The 20,158-nt window shown below is 39.4% G+C and overlaps 1 protein-coding gene across 8 annotated transcripts in view; it reads left to right on the top strand.

The window, feature by feature from the left end:
• Positions 1–18,037: 18,037 nt before the first annotated feature.
• DLGAP1 (DLG associated protein 1) overlaps positions 18,038–20,158 on the top strand; it is a 403,998-nt gene continuing 401,877 nt past the window's right edge. For all 8 annotated transcript variants that reach the window (XM_031504012.2, XM_021525230.3, XM_021525223.2 and 5 more), the window contains exon 1: positions 18,038–18,451. The gene's annotated coding sequence lies outside the window, so the exon portion shown is untranslated. The remainder of the gene's footprint in view (positions 18,452–20,158) is intronic.

Below are 20,158 nucleotides of genomic sequence, written 5' to 3'. Positions count from 1 at the left end.
TCGAGACTTGTAACCAAGGCCTGTGATGAACTCTGTACAAACAGTAGTTCAAAAACCAACATGAGGAGTTTTTCTGGAAAGTGTGCTTACCTTCAGCTCTGAACATTAGTTAATGAACACAAACATTGGAACTTCTGTGAATCAGAAACTTGGAAAAGCTTACCTACATTCTGTGGGCTGGCCTTAAGAACATTGAGAGCTGTCATCTTCACTGCTACCGAGTTGAATCACTCAACCAAAATAATAAAATAGAGGGAGTGCTAGAAAAAATAAGGTGAAATTTGAATTGAAAAATGACTCTTTAAAAAGAAAATTCCATTTCCTTTCTGATAAATATAGCATACTAGTTGAATTCTGATTCTTAAGAGGAATGATTCATCAGTGTTTTTCAACTTCTGTGGGGCGTTTTGATAAAAAATTTACCAATAAGTATTTAATGTCTGTCTATTTAGATAGAAAACTGTATAGAATAACTTTTAGATTTAAATTCTTCCTGGCCTCAGAGAAAACTGGTTAAATGAAAGTTAAATGAAATTATGAAATTAGGCTATATGTTTGAAATAAAATTTCTCTGCCCTAGTTATAAAGGATAAAAGGGGAAAACCCAGTTAGGCTATCTTGTGCTGTTGTTTTGTGACTGGCTTATTGGTTTAGATTAATTTTAAATCTGCCTCCTTTAAACTAGATAGTGTATTTTAGAATGGAAGTATTCCTTGTATAAATACAAACCAAAGTGCAAAAAAAAAACTCTTTTAGACATATGGACTTTAAGTCTTGATTTCTTCACTCTAATTCCATTATTCTTTCTTAATTTATCAAATGTCTTCTCCTTTTATAAAACGGTAAATAAAGTAAAGAAAATTAGTTGACTTTTAAAATGGAAATTCTGTAGTGATTAGTTTCAAGATTTTGTGTGTTACTGTGTTGTTTGGTTTTGATTCAGCTATCTGCAAACAAAAATACTTGTTGAAAAAAACCCTTTTTATGCATAATATTATAAAAAGTTGTAAGTCAAGCAGTTTTCTCCTCTAACTAATTCTGGAAAGTAACAACTAACACATCAGTGATATCCACATAGTCAAAATTACCTCTATGGAAATTCCAAAATTTTAATTATGGTGTGGCACAGGACAAAGATTTAAAACCTAGAATTTTCTCCCTGATGCATGAGAGACCATAAGTGCTCACAGAAGAGGTTCCATTCCAAATGGCTCAAACCCGAAAAATTGCAATAGATACTACTGAACTCAGTAACATCCTGAGACTTCATCTACAATGTTTGTGATGGGCATCTTCCTAGCAAAGTACTAACAGAGAAAAACAAAAATTTTCAGAGAGGAACTGAGATTAGATTTTGAAATATGCATGTGTGACTTAATCGTGTGGAAATCTCTTGTCCACTGAGATTACCTGGGAGGACCTCAAACACAAATTTTTCATCTTTCCACCTTTTTCAGAAAGTTATAACAAGATACTTCCTAATTTTACCTTTTCCAGAAGATCAGAGGAAGACTCTATCTGGCCTAATTGGCTCATATTGCAAAGGTCAGCTCCTGAAAAATCCCATGGAACTGAAGTACAATTAATATTACTGTTCTAATATATGCAAGCATACTGAAGAATTTCAAATACTTTTTATGAGTTAATACTTATGAATAAATAATATAATTTAAAAATCTCTTTATAGCTATAAGCTGGGCAAAGAAAGGTGCAAATTAGGCAGAAATTGTATATTTTGCAATCAGTCAGTGGTAGAAAAAGTCTTAGCTTCTACTGAAGCAAAAAGAAACTGGCAACATGAACTTGTGTGAGAGTCAGGCTAAGTCACCCATAACAGATTCCATATGAAGTAATTAGGACAACATCAGTAAAGAAATGCACTATTGCTGAGAAAAAAAAAATAGGAAAAGAAATTTTATATAGGATACCACACAACATATCATTCTCCCATTACTTCTACAGTTTCTAGTCAGAGGCAGCTTTAATCCTGTATCTGAGTATCAGGTCTAGAAATTCTGTAGAAAGCTCTATATTCATTAGCATCACAAACAGTGTAAGGTTATCTCTAAAGCTTCCACAGCACTTAAGTGCTTAACTTGGATTTGCCCCAAGTATTTTGATTCAATCAACTCCTATGGGAAGAGCTAGGAAGCAGACTTAGCATACAAATGTTCACACCAGAAGGTGAAAGCAATTTGTTTTACCACTGTCACCTAAGGACTTTAAAGCTGACATATCACAGTGATCCCACCTATGAAGTTACTGGCACATTTCCTCTTCCATAAATTCCTCATTTTTATGCCTGCAATATCTTCTTTTCCATGGATGTAGAAGAGGTCAGAGCTTTTATTCATTTGAGGAGAATAATTTGCTTCGAAGCTCTCTGTGTCTGTGGTCCCAGTGGAGACACCACTCCAGAAATAAGGCTAGTTCAGTGTGGAATTGCCCCTGTTACATTTACATAATGAATTAGTAGAATTCTGATTAAAATTTGGCCAAATTGTTATTATCATCATTATTGTTGTTATTGCAAAGACTCCTAACTGATTTATTTTTTTACTCATTACAGAGTTTTGAATGTTAATATATATTGAAATCAGTAACTGGTAAAAGTTCTCTCCTTCAAATTTTCTTATTACCTGGAAAAAATAAAAATTCAGGAGTTTTCAACTCAGATGAGATACAGGCAATGCTATAGGAATAGGAAGGGAGATGCATTTTAAGGAATTAGCTGCTGTTGGATATTTAACATTTATATAAATACACAGCTATTTCAAATGCTAAGACTGTGTCAAAATCTATTTTAAATTACTGCAGTGTGTCAGGAAATGCCAATTTTTTATTCCTTGCCATGAAGTGTGTTTATTCTCTTTTTTTTTTTTTTTTCAGATTAGAGTTCTTCATTGTTCTCTAAGTTGTAAAGACCATCTGAAAAACATATTTTTGATGACTAAGGAAGCCATCCAGGCCTAAGATAGGTTGATGGATTCATTGTACTCACAGTCAGAGGATGTTTAAAAACTGATTTCTTCTCCGAATACCACACCCTGAACATGTTGTTGTCCCTAATTCACATCCTAAGTGGTCTCATACTTTATGCTATGTTGAAACTACCTAAGTTTTTAGCCATTACACTGGAGAAATCTGCACTTGCAAGATCGTTTGCTGGTGGTAAAAGAGCCACCATTAGTTCAACTCCTCTTATAGGCAGAAAGGTTTTACACAGGAGGATATCATTAGGTTGTATATGTGGAGAAATCAGGTGAAGGAACTGCACACCCTGGAAACCAAGATCAGCATGAAAATTGTCAATATTACCTTTTTTTTTTTTTTTTAAGTAGGTGTAGATAACATGTTTAATTATGGCCAGGCAAAGTAAGTGAATGTGCATGTATGTTGGCATTTAAATAACTTCAGTGTGTCAGAAAATTCCATTTATCCTTTCTTGCCATAAAGAGTCAGCTCAGGTCACTTTCCAAATGTTCATGCCATTTCAGTAGCCAGTAGACAATGTTTATAGCAAATTAAGCATCTGAATAACTAAAAAACCTCTTTTTTTTGAGCATGGAACCCGTTTTCTGCCCATATACTATGGCATGATTGCACTCTTTCTAAGCAGGTCTTCCATTGTTGCCATTTATTTTATTTATTTTATTAAATAAAAAATTCTTTTTCACTAATATTTCTTCAAATCTACTTCTATTGTTCAAATTCCCAAAAAGTCTAAAGCTAAACATAATTTCAGATATATTATGATACCAGCTTGAGCTACATTAATAAAGAAATTTTGATTTAGGACACATACAAGCCAATAAATGTTCAGTATAATAGTTCTCATTTACTGCATATTTATTTCCCAGTTTAGTTTTTATTACCATGTAAATGTTAATATTTTTTTAATATTAACTATTAGCAACCCTCCTGGGAAATAAAGACTGTGGACGACATCCTCACATGATCTGTAACAACTTCTAAAATGTGTGCATCTGTAGATGAAGTAACAGAAAAAACTAAGGTACATTGGACAGTTATATTAACAAGGATCAACTCTACAGGTTCTCCTGCTCTCTCATTGCTAGCTATCTTTATTTCTGTTTACAATATGCTTTTAGTAAGTAGCATGCTGTTAAAGTTTCATTTTCTTTCACTGCAGAGTTCATTTTTCCCATCTAGTCACTGCTTAATATTGTAACAGTAAAACTGAGAATGGTAACTTTGCATTTGATTGTAGTCGAAATACAGTGCACAAAGGATATTTCAGTTTTCCCCTGCAGAGCAGTAAGGCTCTAATTTATTTTGCTGCTTGGTTATGGGTTGCTTGTTTGAATTTTTTTTCAAGTTTAACAGGAATGCTAATGATGCTTTACAATGGTATCTTTGTATTTAAATTATAAAGTTAGTAGAATCTTCTCTATGAGATACAATTAGCTAAAATATTTCTGCCAAGTCATAAAATACTTCCTCTGCTTGATTAAAAAAAACAACAAACAAAAACCAAACAAAAACTTCAAAGAACACAAAAAACTAACCAAACAAATAAAATGACAGGTCTTTTTGTGGCTATTTACAGAATCAGAGAGCACTATTAGCCTCTGAAAAACTCAAACTATTGATTTTAATGTACTGGTTTTCTGTACCTGGTGAATATACATCACCCACTTACTTTAAATAAATAACATGAATGATCTCTGATGGCTGTTCTAAATTATCCCTGGTTGTCCTTGCTTCTATTTTTATGGATCTACCTTTGCCTTCAAACACAGTGTGCTAGGGTATTTGCTGCCAGCTGAATGGCAAAACTGTTGAGTGGAAAACACTTCTTTGACATTAGCAATGTGAATTTATCAAAATATAAGCCATTCATAATTCTACATCTTTGCTTCATAAACACAAAGACATTTTTGACATAAGCTCTTCCCCTGTGTTTATCAAATGTCACTTAAATGAATTATTCAATAACTCTCGCCTGTTTATTTTCACACACTGCAAAGACCATTAGAATGATTTAGCATGCTTTGTTCAGTAGAACAAGGAATTGCAAAACTATCACACAGGATGATTCGTAAGATAATTTTATAATTGGACACACTTTTGTTTTCCATGCCCCTGATAATTAAAAAAAAAAAATTCCAAACTCACTGGCATCAGCAATAATTTCCTTCATGAAAGGGAAAAAACAAATCCATGGAGAACCATAGTCATTATATTGTTTCTCTTTCTCTCTGTATCTCCATTTTCTAGTTTCAATTGCAATTTTTTCCTTTTTTTTTTTTTAATATAACAGCTTTGACATACACAAATTCAAACATTATAATCTGCATCTCAATCATGCATAATTATTTTCTGTCTTTGTTGCTCCAGAACAAGTAGTGGAATGAATGACCCAGGGTGTGACTGAGAATGAGATTGGGGTGAGAACTAGCTTTATAAAATAAAAATTAAAAATATCAGAACATAGCCTGAAGTTGAAGAAGGCAACTGGAAGAATTGGTATGAGCTATAATGTTACCTTTTCTGAGGACACAAGTTTTTTAAAAAATAGCTAAATAGGTCAGGACTTTTGAATTTGATATCAAAGTGTTCTTTTTCAGAGGAAGTTATGGGTTTTGGTGAGGGACTTCATGTGTCTGTATAGAATTTAGAGCTTTATATTGCTTTAGTGCTGTAGAATTTAGTACTTTAACACTGAGGGGTTTGAAAACTATTATTGTCCAAGGGAATGGAGATATTTTACTAGATTTCAAAGCCATAGGTAATTTTCTCCTCTTTCAGTATCCATTTACCCCTGGAAAGAGCAAATATGGCTTTTCTTGACCCTGATGTTCACATGGGTTTAGAAGAACAAACCTTGCTGTCTTGATACAGCAGTGGATCCGTTGCTGCCAGCAAAGAGATCAGCAATTCTTCCTCCCTGGCCAATTCAGCACTTCTGACAGCTCCCTGGCGTGAATGGCCTCATGTCAGGTCAAATTGGGACCCTGCCTACCTGGAGGCAACAGCTCCAGTCACTTGCTGAGTACCTCTGGAGTGAGATGTTCTCTACTGCAACCCTAGTGACAGACATGAGATTCTGGAGGCTCAAAAGTATCTATTAAGCTTTTTGGATAAGTTGCTTAGGTGGGGAGACAAATTAAATTTAATGTCAAGTTAGGTAAGCACCAAGAAACTCCACTTAGGAGCCTGAAGATTAGCCACTAGCTAAATAAGCAGTGAAGACTGTCTTTTTATTTTATCAAGTATGTATGTGACTAAAACAGCTTAAAAATATTTATTAACTTTTTAGTTTCATTTTATTTCACCTATTTTTTTCACCTCATAAGAGTTAATGTCTAGAGAACCTGTTTTAACAGTGATAAAAATTTAAGGTTTAGCACTTAAAAAGGCATTAATTCCCTTTCTCTGACACTGCCTCTGGATATAGGGGTATACATTTTTGTCTAAGAGAAAATAGAGCTAACAAAGCAGCAGTGAAGGCAGCTAGGGAATGGCAAGTTGATGAACAGCATTTTGAACAGTGGTACAAAGGGCTTCTCAGAGGGCAATACTTGGAACTGCAAGTACTAAATTGAGAGTGTATGCCCCAGGACAGAGGCCAAAACCCCAATTCTATAGATGTTTATGTGCATTTTCCGCCTTACCCTTATGAGTAACCTTGCTAGCTGTCACTGCACTGAGAACCTATGTCTGGAACGTGCTGAGCACTGGCTACGCACAGCTTCCAACATTCAGACAAGTCATGGGACATGACAGGTTGTATTCCGCCTGTACCAGCCAAGAGTAAGACTTTGTATGGGCTTCAATGTACAAAGAAAATTCTCCTTTATCACATAGAAAAATGTGTGATACCTGTTTTACAGAGGGTATGCATAAAGCTCCTCAACTTAGGGCAATAAGGTCACTTTTCAAATCCTACACAGCTTCTCCCTGTCCTACTACCTCCTGCCAAACAGTCCTGCTCTTGGCCATACCACTGTGCACAGCTTTTACCTTCACCATCACACTCATTACATATAACTAAAACATTTGAAGATGTAGAGCTCCCTCTCAAATATATAAGAAAACCCTGCCCCTATGGGAAAACCTTTCCAGAGAAGCATAAATTTGGCCATGTATACCACTTTCTGTTCTCTTTACACTTGATTAATGTCATGGCTGTAAGAACATATGCAAGCTTTAATTCTGATTAATGTTAGCCTGTCCTTAACTTCTAAAACTGATTGGCTTTGTTCTTGAGCTCAGATGTTTTATAAAGCATAGTTATCTTTGACTCTTGCTGCAACCTTTTAAGACACATGGCTTATGCAAAATTTTCAGAGCAATCAGCTGGTTGAACTTTTACCCAGTCCCTTATCCAGATTAAACACTTCTTCCACACAGAGAAAATTCTGAGATGCAAAGGTTTTTGATACCTTTCCATAAAATTAATTTTGTTAATGCATTTTGTAAGTGATATTTGGATGTTTTCCCCTATATTTAGAAGCTGGAGTGGATGCCCTGAACCCAGTTAACAAATTCTCAATGACAATAATAATATGTCTGAGATGAAAAGACTCTTCTATTAGCTGAATGAGTAAGTTGGCCTTAAGCCTGCAGTCCTCCCTCTTTGCTATACAATTAGTTGCAGAGCTAAGCTTTTGTTACCTTCAACCATGTTCTTTCCTTGCATCCTCTACTTTTCCCGTTTGGGATTGTTCTAGAATCATAGAGTCATTGACAAAGATGCTTAACAGTCCCAGTACCAACCCCCGAGGAACGTAAATTATCACTGACCTCCTGTTGGATTTGGAGCTCTTGACCACAAATCTTTGAGTGTAAACATCCAGCCAGTTCCTTATCCAGCAAAGTGATCCATCTGTCAAATACACAACTGTCCAGTTTAGAGACAAGGATGTCTTGTGGGATGGTGTCAAATGCATTGCAGAAGTCCAGGTAGATGACATCTGCTGCTCTTCACTGATCAACCAAGCCCTCAATCCATCACAGAAGGTCATTACATTTGTAGGGCACAATTTGCCCACAGTGCAGTCATGCTGGTTGTCACACACACCCACTATTTTCTTTATCTTCCATCCACACCCTTGCTCTCACTTTACTAGCTCTCTGAAAGACATTATTTTGTTCTATATTTGCAAAGCACTTGGCACTGGAGAACTGATCTTCCTGAGCATAGTTGTTATGTGTCCCAACAATATGAATATGAAACAATCTGTTTTCATTAAAGCCAGCTACTAAATTGGGGTAGACTCTTACGTGCAGAGAGTTATTTTGATTACATGACATGCAAAGGGATGAAATTTGCAATATTTGGTCCATAATATGGTCACAGAAATGTTAAGGAATAGGCAGACACAGCATCACAAGCAATTGAGAACATATTTCTCATGATTCATGTCGCCTTTAAGTGGCACTTGTTATCTTATAGCGTGTAATTCCAGGAGGAGGAGATTGTATATCTTTCTACCCTCTGCTGACAGCAGGAGATAATTCATCATCCAGTAAAGCTCTTTCCATCCTAATTCTTGGCCTAAATCCAGATTGTCCTAGGTCCAGAATACACTGGCTTTAGCTAGATCAGCTTGTAATTGGCCTTTGGCTAACTCCTCTATGAGCCCAGTCTGATACTGGGGTGTAACTATTCAAAGCTGGTTTATTTGGTGCTGTTAGATGAGTTTGTTTTCATGGAAAAGGAGAAGATTCATCCATTTTTCTGAGCATATTTCAGGCTAGGTTAATATTTTCCAAAAGTAAATCAAATTATCAGACCTTATACAGGAAATTAAGAAAATAGTGATATATATATATATATATATATACATATATATATAGGAGGCCACCTTAACAGCTCTTTTGACTTAAAATGCATTAATTTCATCCCTGAATGAAAGTCTTGTCTGCTTCAAATAGACAGCATTTGCTCCGGTCACGACAAATGAGAATATGGTTGATGGTCTTGGGTTCAAAGTCATGCAGGTGATTTAGAACAGCTCACAAGCAGTTTCAAGACCACCAGTTCTTTGTTCCTATAGTCTTCCACTTTCCATTAGAGAATTCTGGATGATAACCAGACTGCAAGGAAAAAATGAAGTATTAAATTATCAGGACATAATAGCACCATGCTCATCTGTCACAGATGTATTTATAATTGTATTTAGCAGTCTCTAGAATTTACTTTACTTTATTTTAGAGCTTCAAAAGTAACTATTTAAATATATATGAAAGTCAATACCAAAAAAATTTTTTGTTTGTATAGGTATACTTATCTACGTCAGGAGAACAAGAGTATAATCTCAAGTGCTTCCTTCAAAAGAGTATTGAAAATTGAAGAAACAGGACTGTCCCTCAGGAGTCTGCTCCAGAGACTAATAGAAATTCAGTATAGATGAAGTAACAGGTTAGATTGGATATATCTCACTTTTCTTTCCCTCCTTTCTTTCTCAGGTCTGTTTTCCATTGCATTTATGGTAGGAAACTAAATACGATGAAATTACAACAGCATTTATCAGATAATAATTCCTTCTTCAAAAGTATAGCTATTTTTCTTTAGAAAGACCAGTTTTAATTCTTGTTAACCATGCAGAAACAATGCATCAGTGACAGAAATTGTTTATACGTGGCTTAAAGAGCAGCACTGTTAAGTACTAAATCAGTGACATATTCCTGACAATTTCTTTCCTTCAGTGATCCAGAAAGAACCACACCTGGGTTTCAAACCTAGCTTCAGTTTTCAGTATGGCAGTTTTAAAAAAAAACCTCTTTGAATAAATAAATGGAGGCAGCATTGAGAAGAAACCAATGCAGTACCCTATAATGCTATATAATGGTAGTAATGCCCTTTGGTTTTTTACCTGTGCTTAAAATATTCTATTCCCTTTGTTGATATCTGGTCATCCTGCTGACTTTTGCATCCTCTTGGTCACAGCAGCACATTTAGTTATTATTAGATATTACATGATGTGATTCCTTTATGATCAAGTTCAAAATGGCTCTTTTTCTTGCTTTCATATTCCCTCTGCAATAGCCAATTATACCTTCACAAGAGCTTCATGGGATCTCTGTCACTGAATCAGCACAGCAAATTCTGTAGCCAAGGGTCTTCCCCCAGCTCTAACTCATCACTGAAGTGCTGACTAAGCTGTGCAGTGGCACTTTTTATAAGTCAAGGGATCTGCTTGTGATTGGCCAAATTCCTTTCCGCCACACCACGGTTCTGGACACTGTGCAATTTACTAGTTTATCTTTTGCCAGGAGCCCCTGCACTCAGAGATGCTGCACTGTGCAGGCATTTTGATTTATTCAAGGTGGCTTGCTGTCCTCTATCTACTGAATGGCATTTTAATGTTAAACTAAAATATAATGAGTACTAACAAAAGCAGTGAATTGAGCATTTTATTTTCATCTATAAGATTCTAGGAATGAAGTGTCACCAGGTCAGATCAAAGCTTTTGGTTTTGGAGTTCTATTGTGCAGGAATGATTTATACAAGAATGGTGTCAGATATACTTTATTGTGGCCTCTGAACAACTTTATGGAATATGCTGAGCTGCACAGCACTTTACAGGCACTTGCAGATTTCCAAGGCGTGCTGGTTCAGCTGAAGATAGATTAGTTTGCTGATTATTAGAAAACAAAGAATTTTGAATAGCTGGTAGCAAGAACACTGGAATGGAAGAAGTGCATTTCCTCTTAGGGGAAGATTTCTTCTTATAGTAGTTATAAAACTTCCCTCTTCCTGCACACATGTGTCTGGGGTTTTTTTGTGCTTCAGCTGTTTGGATGTAAGCAGTAGCAAGAGTACACTGAATGAACTGATGTTGGATGGCTGCTAGGAATGGGAAAGGGTGTTGCCAGAGTACAGTTTACGGGGAACATGGCAGTGCTGCTCAACAGCTATCAGTTTTCTGATGAGGAGAAAACTCTTCCAGGAAAGTTCATTCAATCATGTTGAATAAATTATCCTCTTTGCTTTTTAGGGAATAAACACCACTATCCCAAATACCTGGCAGAAACTGCCCCAGAGAGTGCAGAATAGAGTCACTTCTCAATACACATTTTTTTCCCTATCCATGAATAGCAAATATTTGAAAGCATGGTCATCCAAACAAGGACTCTGTTTTGTTAACAACTATGGGTTTGTATCACCACCTGAATACCTTGTTCTACTTGAGACTAAAATATGTTGGAATATTTTCTCATACATTTTAAAAAGTACCATTAAGTAGCTTCTTCCTGTGTTGTCTTTCATTTGTCTTTAACTAGAGATCTTCCATGAAAGATAAAGCTTAATTAAAATTAGACTTAATTGTTATACACATTACAGTTTTGGGTACTTTACTGATCACAGATTGAAAATAGAAAAAATACTTCCCATATTCTGGTGAGATATTTTGTTATCTTACTCTGCTATATCACCATAAAATGCCTGTTGACTTCCATGTGAGGAAAAGCAAAAGTGAAATATTTTTTCATGTTACCTTTATTGACATTTTTATCTCTTTATTGTGCCTTAAAATAGTTCCTTTCCCCTATCTTACTGACAGACTTCTTGATGTAAGTCTTAATTATTAGTCTTTCTGGAGTTTAACTCTGTCAGAAGTTCCTGTTAAAAGCTCTCCTCAAAAATACCTTGTGAGATATCAGCATATCTTCCAGACACAAAGTGGAAAATAATTGAGCATATTGTAGAAATGTGGATTTAATCTTGAATACTAGGACTTCTTGACAACTGTGCAGAGCTTACTACTTGATTTGTTGGGATTCACATTAAAAGATCATGAAAAATGGCTAAAAAACCAAATTGCTGACTCCTTTTCCCATAATATAAAATAAATAAAAAACAAGTACAAACTGCAGAAAAGAAGGAACAATTCCATCTCCAAAGCTTTGGATGTCTTTCCATCTGCTTTATTGCACATTTTATGCTCAATTTCTCTCATCCTGGAATAGGCTTCCTAAGAAGGCAGACAATTGCCATCTCCACACTCCTTTTTCTGTACAAATGACAAGATTATTGCACAACATTAAATCTGGACAAATCTAGCTATCACTCTTTTACATCTAGTCATTTAAGGAGAGGGAGGGATTGGATTTTGTCACATCCGAAAGCCCTGCTGAATGTTTTTAGGACTTCTTTCCATGACACTGGCACTTTATGTGAAGGCTCTGTTTTAAAAATCAGTGGCTGAAACAGACCAAGTAGATGCAAGTGTAATCCTACTGTTAAATCTAAAACCAGAATATACAGGACTCCAGCTCTTGTTTCTGCTTGTATCAATACTCAATTTACTACCTGCAAAATGGAAGCAATGTTTTCTTTTTCCCATCATGCCTCATTCTATATGAGATTAGATTATTTTTTATTTATGAAAAGCATTGCTTACAAAAGTCTTTCATCTTCAACAATGTTTGAATTTATAGCATCACTAGGAAAATGAAGTCACGGTCTCCATTTGATGTTCAGTTGACTGTTGTGAGCTTTTTGATGTGCACTTGGTCTGAGTAGAAAATAAGTATATTCCACTTTTACCTCTTGTAAGAAAGGAGTTATCCCATCTGACACAGCACAGAATGATTGTTTCCTACAAACTAGTCAGGGTAGTATTCAGATAGCTCTGATTGCTTTGTGCTATTTGTGCTGCCTGAAATTAATGCAGATGTAAATTATTTTTATCTGAAAACATCTCATATAAAATCTTGAGTTAGAGACAATTTCCTATATGATTATTAGTCTTCTCATTCACAGAGAGTTCTTACAATGCTTTCTCTCTTTCCCTACTTTTCTTCAAAGAAGCAAAAATACTCCCTTTGTATTGCACTTCATTTTAGCATTATATACTCATACTTAGAAAACATGATATCGTAAGTTATTAAGGCCCTTCTTAATTAAGAAATTGAATGTATTTCCTTGCTGCATATGTTTAGAAAGTAATCTGCACTTTGCCATTCTCCCAGGGCTTTCAATATCTGAAAAACTATTTTCATTCTAGCGAGGGAATTTCATAGGTTTATTGGTTTGAACAAATTTTCCCTCCTCTCTCTTTATGCTTATTCTTAACATTGCTTTTGATACCACTGAAATACATTCTGGTATCTGAAAGTCACAGCAGCTTGCTTGTTTCTAATTTTAAACAAAGATCTTTTTTTGTGCAGGGGAAGGATGGCATACTCAAATTCTTTATCTTACATCTTTCAAAAGAAAGACCCTGCTGAGAAGCCACAACTTATTTTCTGAGAAAGGTTGAAAGTCACAGGTTTTGTGAAATTGTGTGTTTGATAGCCTAAAGATCACAAGAATAGTACCTTCAACAAAGTACTTGTCTTGCTTCTAAATCATGAAAAATATTTATGTTGTTTATCGTCCATCTTCAACTGACCAGTTAATAGTCAGTGTGGATGTACAAGGTGAGCTGATGCCTGTTTAGCTTTCCCTTCGAGGACACTTGTCATTTAGGAGTCACTCTTTGGAAACAACCACTCTACGCCATGCCTTATTAATTTCTTCACGTTAGCCATTTGGATTGGGGAAGAAATTTACTGCTGTGGTTTTCATAGCGACTAATTAGGCAACATAAAATGAGACAACCCACAAAATTCATCTACCTAGGAAAACACTATCTTCAATGCTGCCTAGTAAAATACAACTAACAGACCTGCAATGGCTGTGGTGGATAGTAAATCTTTTCAGCAAAAGACATTTAAAACATTAGGAGAGTAAAAATATTTACAATTAAATTTTCTAGGTAGATGTCTGCTTTGGGATACTCAGAGAAGGAAAAGAAAGCAGATTTTTTTAGGCTGAATGGTTCTTCCATTAATCAGGTTAGCTGTCGAAGCCACTAAAACTGTTACTTTACCCATATTGTACAAAATTTTAAAACATTGGGGCGTTGGAGGGAGTCCAAAGAAGGGCATCGAAGCTGGAGAAGGGCCCAGAGCACAAGTCCTATAAGAAGTGGCTGAGGGATCTGGGGTTGTTTAGCCTGGAGAAAAGGGGGCTGTGGGGGACCTTATCTCTCTCTCTACAACTGCCTGGAAGGAGGGTGTGGGCAGCTGGGGGTCAGACTCTTCTCCCAGGCAACCCATGACAGGATGAGAGGACATGGCTGCAAGCTGTGCCGGGGGAAATTCAGGCTTGACATCAGGAGGAATTTCTTCACAGAAAGGGTAGTTCAACATCAGAACAAACTGCTAAGGGAAGTGGTAGAGTCACCATCCCTGGAACTGTTGAAAAAGCTGTTGGACATGGGACCTAATGTCACTGTCTAGTTGACAAGATGACGATCAGTCAGAGGTAGAACTCAATTATATCAGAGGTTTTTTCTAATCTAAATTATTCTGATTCTACCCTCGCAGCCATGGTCAGAATGTTTTCTTGACTTGAAGTAATAACTGATGCCACAAGAGAATGAGAAGAGTATGCATCTGATCTTCATATTTGTAAACTTGACCCACGTGTGGCAACACAGAAACTGGTAGCATCTTCTGCATAGAAGACATATTTGGAGTTTGATAGTGAAAATTTCTTTCCTGTATGCTCTGACCAGGCCTCATCCTCCACAGTTCTCACAGTGCCTTGGTGATGCATGTGCCCAGACAGCTGGAAAACTCAGTGTATTCCAACAGAAACTGCTCTGGATGTGTATGGATTGTTGTGAGAGTAGGTGGAGGAAATGAAACACTGAGGAACTGAGAAAATATCACTGCTGTGCTCTCCATGTTTCAGTTATTCTGTTAATGCCCAGCCTGGGAAGAAAATGAAAATAAAATATAACAAAAAATGAGGTACTGTGGCAGTATTGATATAGATGGCAAAAGGCAAGTATAGAGGCATGAAAGATGAGACAGGAGAAGGAATGGAGGGCAACTACATTGTAATGCAAAGGAGAGTGAACCAAAGTATTTAGACATGAAAAGTGATGAGGTTATCTACAAAGCTATAGGCAAACACATATCAAAGCAACATTGATCAAATTTTTTAGCATCTCTATGATGAATTTAGATGCCTCTTTCACAGAAGTTAATGGAAAATACACATCCTAAAAATTGCAGCCATTGCTTAGTCATAATTTTGTCTGTCTCGAAAAACTGCAGACAGAAAATTGCATGGTCAATTCTTTGAACTCTTGTGGAAAAGAAAATGTTTTTATGGATGCTGGAAACCCAGATCTTCACACCTTTACACCTCGGTCGTAGAAAGGTGAGGACAACCAGCAGCTGCCGTGGCTGTACGGCTTCACACCGAGACCTGAGAGAGCGGTTCTGACCTTCTCTCCAGCAGAGGGCAGCGATATACAAAAACTCAATGTATTTTCAGACTGAAAATTTTGCAGCGTGGAAAATATATCAGCTTATGGAAAGAGTTCATTTAAGCAGGCGTATAGTTTAATTATGCAGTAATGACAGTCATCACGACTTCTTTCACCACAGTCAAAGCAAAGAGAACTTCCTCCAAAGAAGAAAGAGGTCAAAGTGTGAGTATATAGTATAAGGGCTTTTACATATGTGGTCATTTGACAAACTGCAGATGGTTGAAGATATTCATACTGAATTATCTCATTTCCTTAGGCCATTTAAAAAGTTTCCTTTCTGATTCCTACTCTCCTAATCTAAAACCTATTTTGGAACCTTTTTTTTCAGGCTTTACTTTTTTTGTTTCTTGTTCACCTCCATTCATTTACTGTCCTTCCTGAAACCCTCTGCTTCACAGCTTCTTCTCAGTTTTGTTCGTGTGTGCCATATCTCCCAGAGCCAGGAGAAGAATCTTTGTTCCCCTCTTGGAAAACTTGCTCCCAAATTGCACATCTTCTGAGGCACCCAGGAATGCTGGGGCTACTAGTACAGACAAATGTTAGGCCTAAAATCAAAATAATTAGTATCTCACAAGGACTATCTACATCATTGTGTAAAACAGCTTGAACTTCTTATTTCTCCAAGATGAAGACTCCTCTAGAACTATCAGGAGAGAATTATAACAAGATTTCCCTGTCCTTAGCCCAGCTAGTTTGAAGTCAGGCAAACAAAGGGCATCCATATAATTCACTAAATGATTTACATGTACATTAAGGAGTGCAAGTTAAAAAAGGAACAATAATCTTCATGCTGACATTTACTTTGCGACCAGATAATTTTATGCACAAATATTTCATCTTTCCTTCTTACTCTTCAGTCTTCAAAGGAAATTGGGTCTACCTAATTTTGGAAGTTTGGATGAAGGCTAAAAATGTGATATCTGTTTTCATGACTACTTAGTTCTACTAACTAGTATAATCAACCAGTTTGGCATAAATTTTCATAAACTATCAGACATAGCATGACTAACTCTGCTTTTTAACTTCACAGGCCTATGGAAGGTAGGCTAAATCCTCATGTAATTAATTAGATCCTCATACACCATCATATTTTAAACAACAGATTATGCCAGATTTGAAACTGACTTGAAAACACAGTTTATGATGACAAGTCAAAAAATTCTTGTGAAGACATAAGAGCAGAGGATAATGCTGTGTGTACAAATTGAAGTAAAACAATGAACCCTCTTCAGCTTATTTACCTGAGTTTGCTCAGATTCAGCATCTGTGTTTCAGTTTAGGAACTAAGAGAGTATGTGCATTTTATAAAAAACAAACTAATTACATGGCTTTAGGGTGCAATTTGGTTTAGCAATGTCATGCTGACTTGATCTATACAATTTATTAACAACAAATTTAGTCTTTTTTATTTTATTGCAGGACTTCTGGGAAGCCTCAAAATATTTTACTGTCAGCAGCTAAATCCTAACAAGGTGGAGAGTCTTTTCAGTGATTTCCTCTTTACACCACCTATTACACCTAGAAGTTAAGAAAAAACCTCAAAGGTTATTTTTAAATAGACTGACCAATTTTTTCCCCACTCAGTTGGTTGACCATTTGCTAATTAACATAATTATCAACAGATCAGAATTTCTTATCTTATGCAGCCTGTAGATACAGCCTACACTTTTAATTAAAAATGTCAGTAACACTTCATCCTTTCCTCCTTTTATTACCCCTGAGATAATACATCTGCCTTGTCCATTACAAACAACAACAAAAAAACTAGTATAAACAGCATACCTGATATCCCCACCATTTTTTTTTCATGCTTGTCATATAACAAACATTTTTCTATGACTAATATGATCTTCTAGTCCATATGTATTGCTTTATTGGTACAAAAATAAATCATTGAGTACATTTCTCACTAACTTTTCCTTGTTTGAGGCTTAAAGAAATCACATCTTGAAACTTGCTGGTATGACTCACTAGTAAATTTTAGACAAAAATAATAATATGAGCATTCTGTTAGCTCATATAATGTTCCAGCTATTTTGTAAATTTTATGTCAAAATCTCATTTATATGCATATATGCCATTATACAGCCAAATTATGGATATAGTCGTTACTATTTAGCAAATAAGTGATTTGAACTACTGTTCAAACACCTTTTAGTAAGTCATACACCCTGGCTGAAATTTAAGTGTCCACGGATCACGCGAGGATCAGGGTGCCCTCACTGTGGCCTGAATGAGCACAGCCTTTTTCACTTTTTATACTCGCTACCAGAAACATTTATAGCTACACCTGCAGCTCTCACAGACGCCCAGCCCACGCTCGGCACCTGCAGCCCCCGTGCCCCCCGATCCACAGCGGTGCCGCCGGGAGCCCCACGCAAGGACAGCGGGCGACACGCGTGCTTCGTGGGGTCCGTCTGTCGCGCCCCCGCCCACAGCAGCACCCCCGGGGAAGCACCGCTCCCACTGCCCCCGTCCTCCCCGGCTCAGCTGGGACCCCTGGGAGGGCGCATCACCCCGTCCCACCCGGGGCATCCTCGCTGCCCAGGGGATGCGTCAGGGAGGCATTTTTGGGGCAGAAATATGTTGGGTTTTTTCCCGCAGGACTGCCCGGGGTGCAACGGAGTCCCCTGGACGGAGGCCCTGAGGGTCTTTCCCGAAGGCATGTCCTTGGGAGCGGGCGGGAAGGGCGGCTGGGCGTGCGGGGCTGCCGCGGAGATGCAGCCCGGCCGCTGCCGTAGTAAGAGAGCTGCTCCTCCGGTGGTTGGGCTGAGGAACGCTGGGCTCCTCCTCCTCGTCCCCCCCAGCAGTGCACAGCCGGGCGTGTGACTGACGAGTCTCCCCCCGTCTATCTTTTTCTTTTTTTTCCTTTTTTTTTTTTTTTTTCTTTTTTGCCATGGGTACACACACCGAGACACGCACATGACAGCACTTGGGTGCCAGCGCCGGTGCATCGCCAGGAGGGCTGTGCTTCACTCCGGGCACGCACACACGCATGCTGCTGCTGCTTCTGCTGCTGGAAGTCTTTCTACACGGGGATTAGCAGCCGCCTCTTCGCTCTATTTCCCTGTCTCTTTCTTCTCCCTTCCTTCCCTTCCTCCTTCTCTCCCTAAAACGCCTGACTGACGGACGGCGGGCAGGAAAAGGTAAATGCGGGCGTGCTGTTTGCTGACGGTACGGAGGGGTGATGGTGTTAGCGGCGTGCTGCGCGGTACGCCCTCGGCTCGCCGGGCAGCCTGCCTGCCTTGCCTGCCCTCCCGCCGCGCCGGCGGCTGCCGCGGCCGCCGCTCCCCGACTCTCCGCGGCTCTGGGGGTCGGGGTTTGCCGCGAGAGGTTCGGCTTCCCCAGCCCCCCTTCCCTCTCTTCCCTGGGCTGCGAGGTAGAGAGGTTCCCCGCTATTGTGCTGCTCGCACTTGGCACAGCGGGTGCGAGCGTGCGGGAGCGCTTAGCCAAGGGTTTCGCGGGAGGAGGCTGGCTATTAATTGCTGTCTGCACGGAAGAGGAGAGCGCTTCCCCTGGCACGGAACCTGGGCATTATTTATTAATCGGGGCTGGAAGGTGGCAACGGGAGGACTCGTCGTCGTCCCCGTGTCGTGCTCCCCCTCCCCATTTGCTGCATCATTCAAATGAGTAATTATTAGGTGGCCTTGCGTTGCGGGGCACTATCCCCCCATCCGCGGGGATTCTGCCAGCCGCCGTAGACTGCCGTCCTCCTTTGCCCGGGGGAGCGCCCCGTTCCCCGGCGAGCCTGCGGGCAGGCGCGGGTACATCAGCCCCGCCGGCCCCCGCAGCCCCGCGCGGCTCCGTAAATAGTTGTCGGCACTTGCTCGGGCCGAGTTTGTCCCGCGTCCCTCCCCGGCAGGACAAGGACAGCGGGGTGGATATTTGCCTCCCCCCTCGGCGAAGCCCGCGTGGTGCGGGGATCCCGTGGATACGAGAGGTCCGGCGCAGCCCCGCCGAGGGGACCGCGTCCCGCCAGACTCGCACGGACCCCGGTCCAGACTTCCATCCCTAGAGGCACCCAAGGTTGCCCGGGAGTGCGCTTCAAGCCGGCAGGGGACAGGAGGGAGACGGTGCTGCGGAGCCTTCCCTCCCGGGCCGCTCGGGCAGCGGAGCTCCTCCGCCGCGGGGAGGGGCGGTCAGGCCGGGTAGCACGCCCGTGCAGGCGCACCCCAACGCAGGACGGCTCCAGCGCGGCTCAGGTGTGCGCGTTCAGCGGGGAAGAGCCCCGGGGACAGCCCGGGCAGCCCCGGGGAGGAGGTTAAAGAGCCTCTCGGGAAGGAAAAGGCAGGCCTCCCTCTGCCCTGCCGGTGCCCATCGCCTCCCGGGCAGTGGGACCGGCACCGCCGCTCCTCGCCCTGCAGGTGCTGGAGCGGACTGGCCTCGGCTGCCGCTGGCCCCCGTTCCTCCTCCGCCGATAAGCGAGGCGTTTAGAAGGTCCGTTATGTAATTACGACTCTTTTTTTCACCCCCTTTTTTTGTTGCTGTTTCTAAACCCGGCTCAGGATGCTGGCAAGGAAACGGCTACACTGTACTGAAGGCTTCTGAAGGAAGCTGATAGTTTCATTTGATCTCGGAGAAAAAAAAAATGTAGTAATATTTAAGTGCTTTTGTTTCACACATGATTGATTTTTTGTTAATCACATCTCTTTCATGTTGTTTTCTATACCTGTCAGTGGTACCTAAATAGGTGGTTAAAGACAGAAAGCCAAAAAGCTAGAATAGCAAGAGAAGCAAAATCTGTGAGAACTGTAGTGTACAGCATACAAAGTTGGTTATTAAAAAAAAAAAAAAAAAGTAATTATTTAACTTATAGCCTACTTACAAGTGGAAAGGTAGGTGTGCTTGCAGGC

Source organism: Lonchura striata, chromosome 1 (assembly GCF_046129695.1).
Source record: "Lonchura striata isolate bLonStr1 chromosome 1, bLonStr1.mat, whole genome shotgun sequence".
Lineage (NCBI taxonomy): Eukaryota > Metazoa > Chordata > Aves > Passeriformes > Estrildidae > Lonchura > Lonchura striata.
The sequence above is the reverse complement of the archived record's forward strand: the minus strand, read 5'-3'. Positions and strand labels throughout refer to the sequence as shown.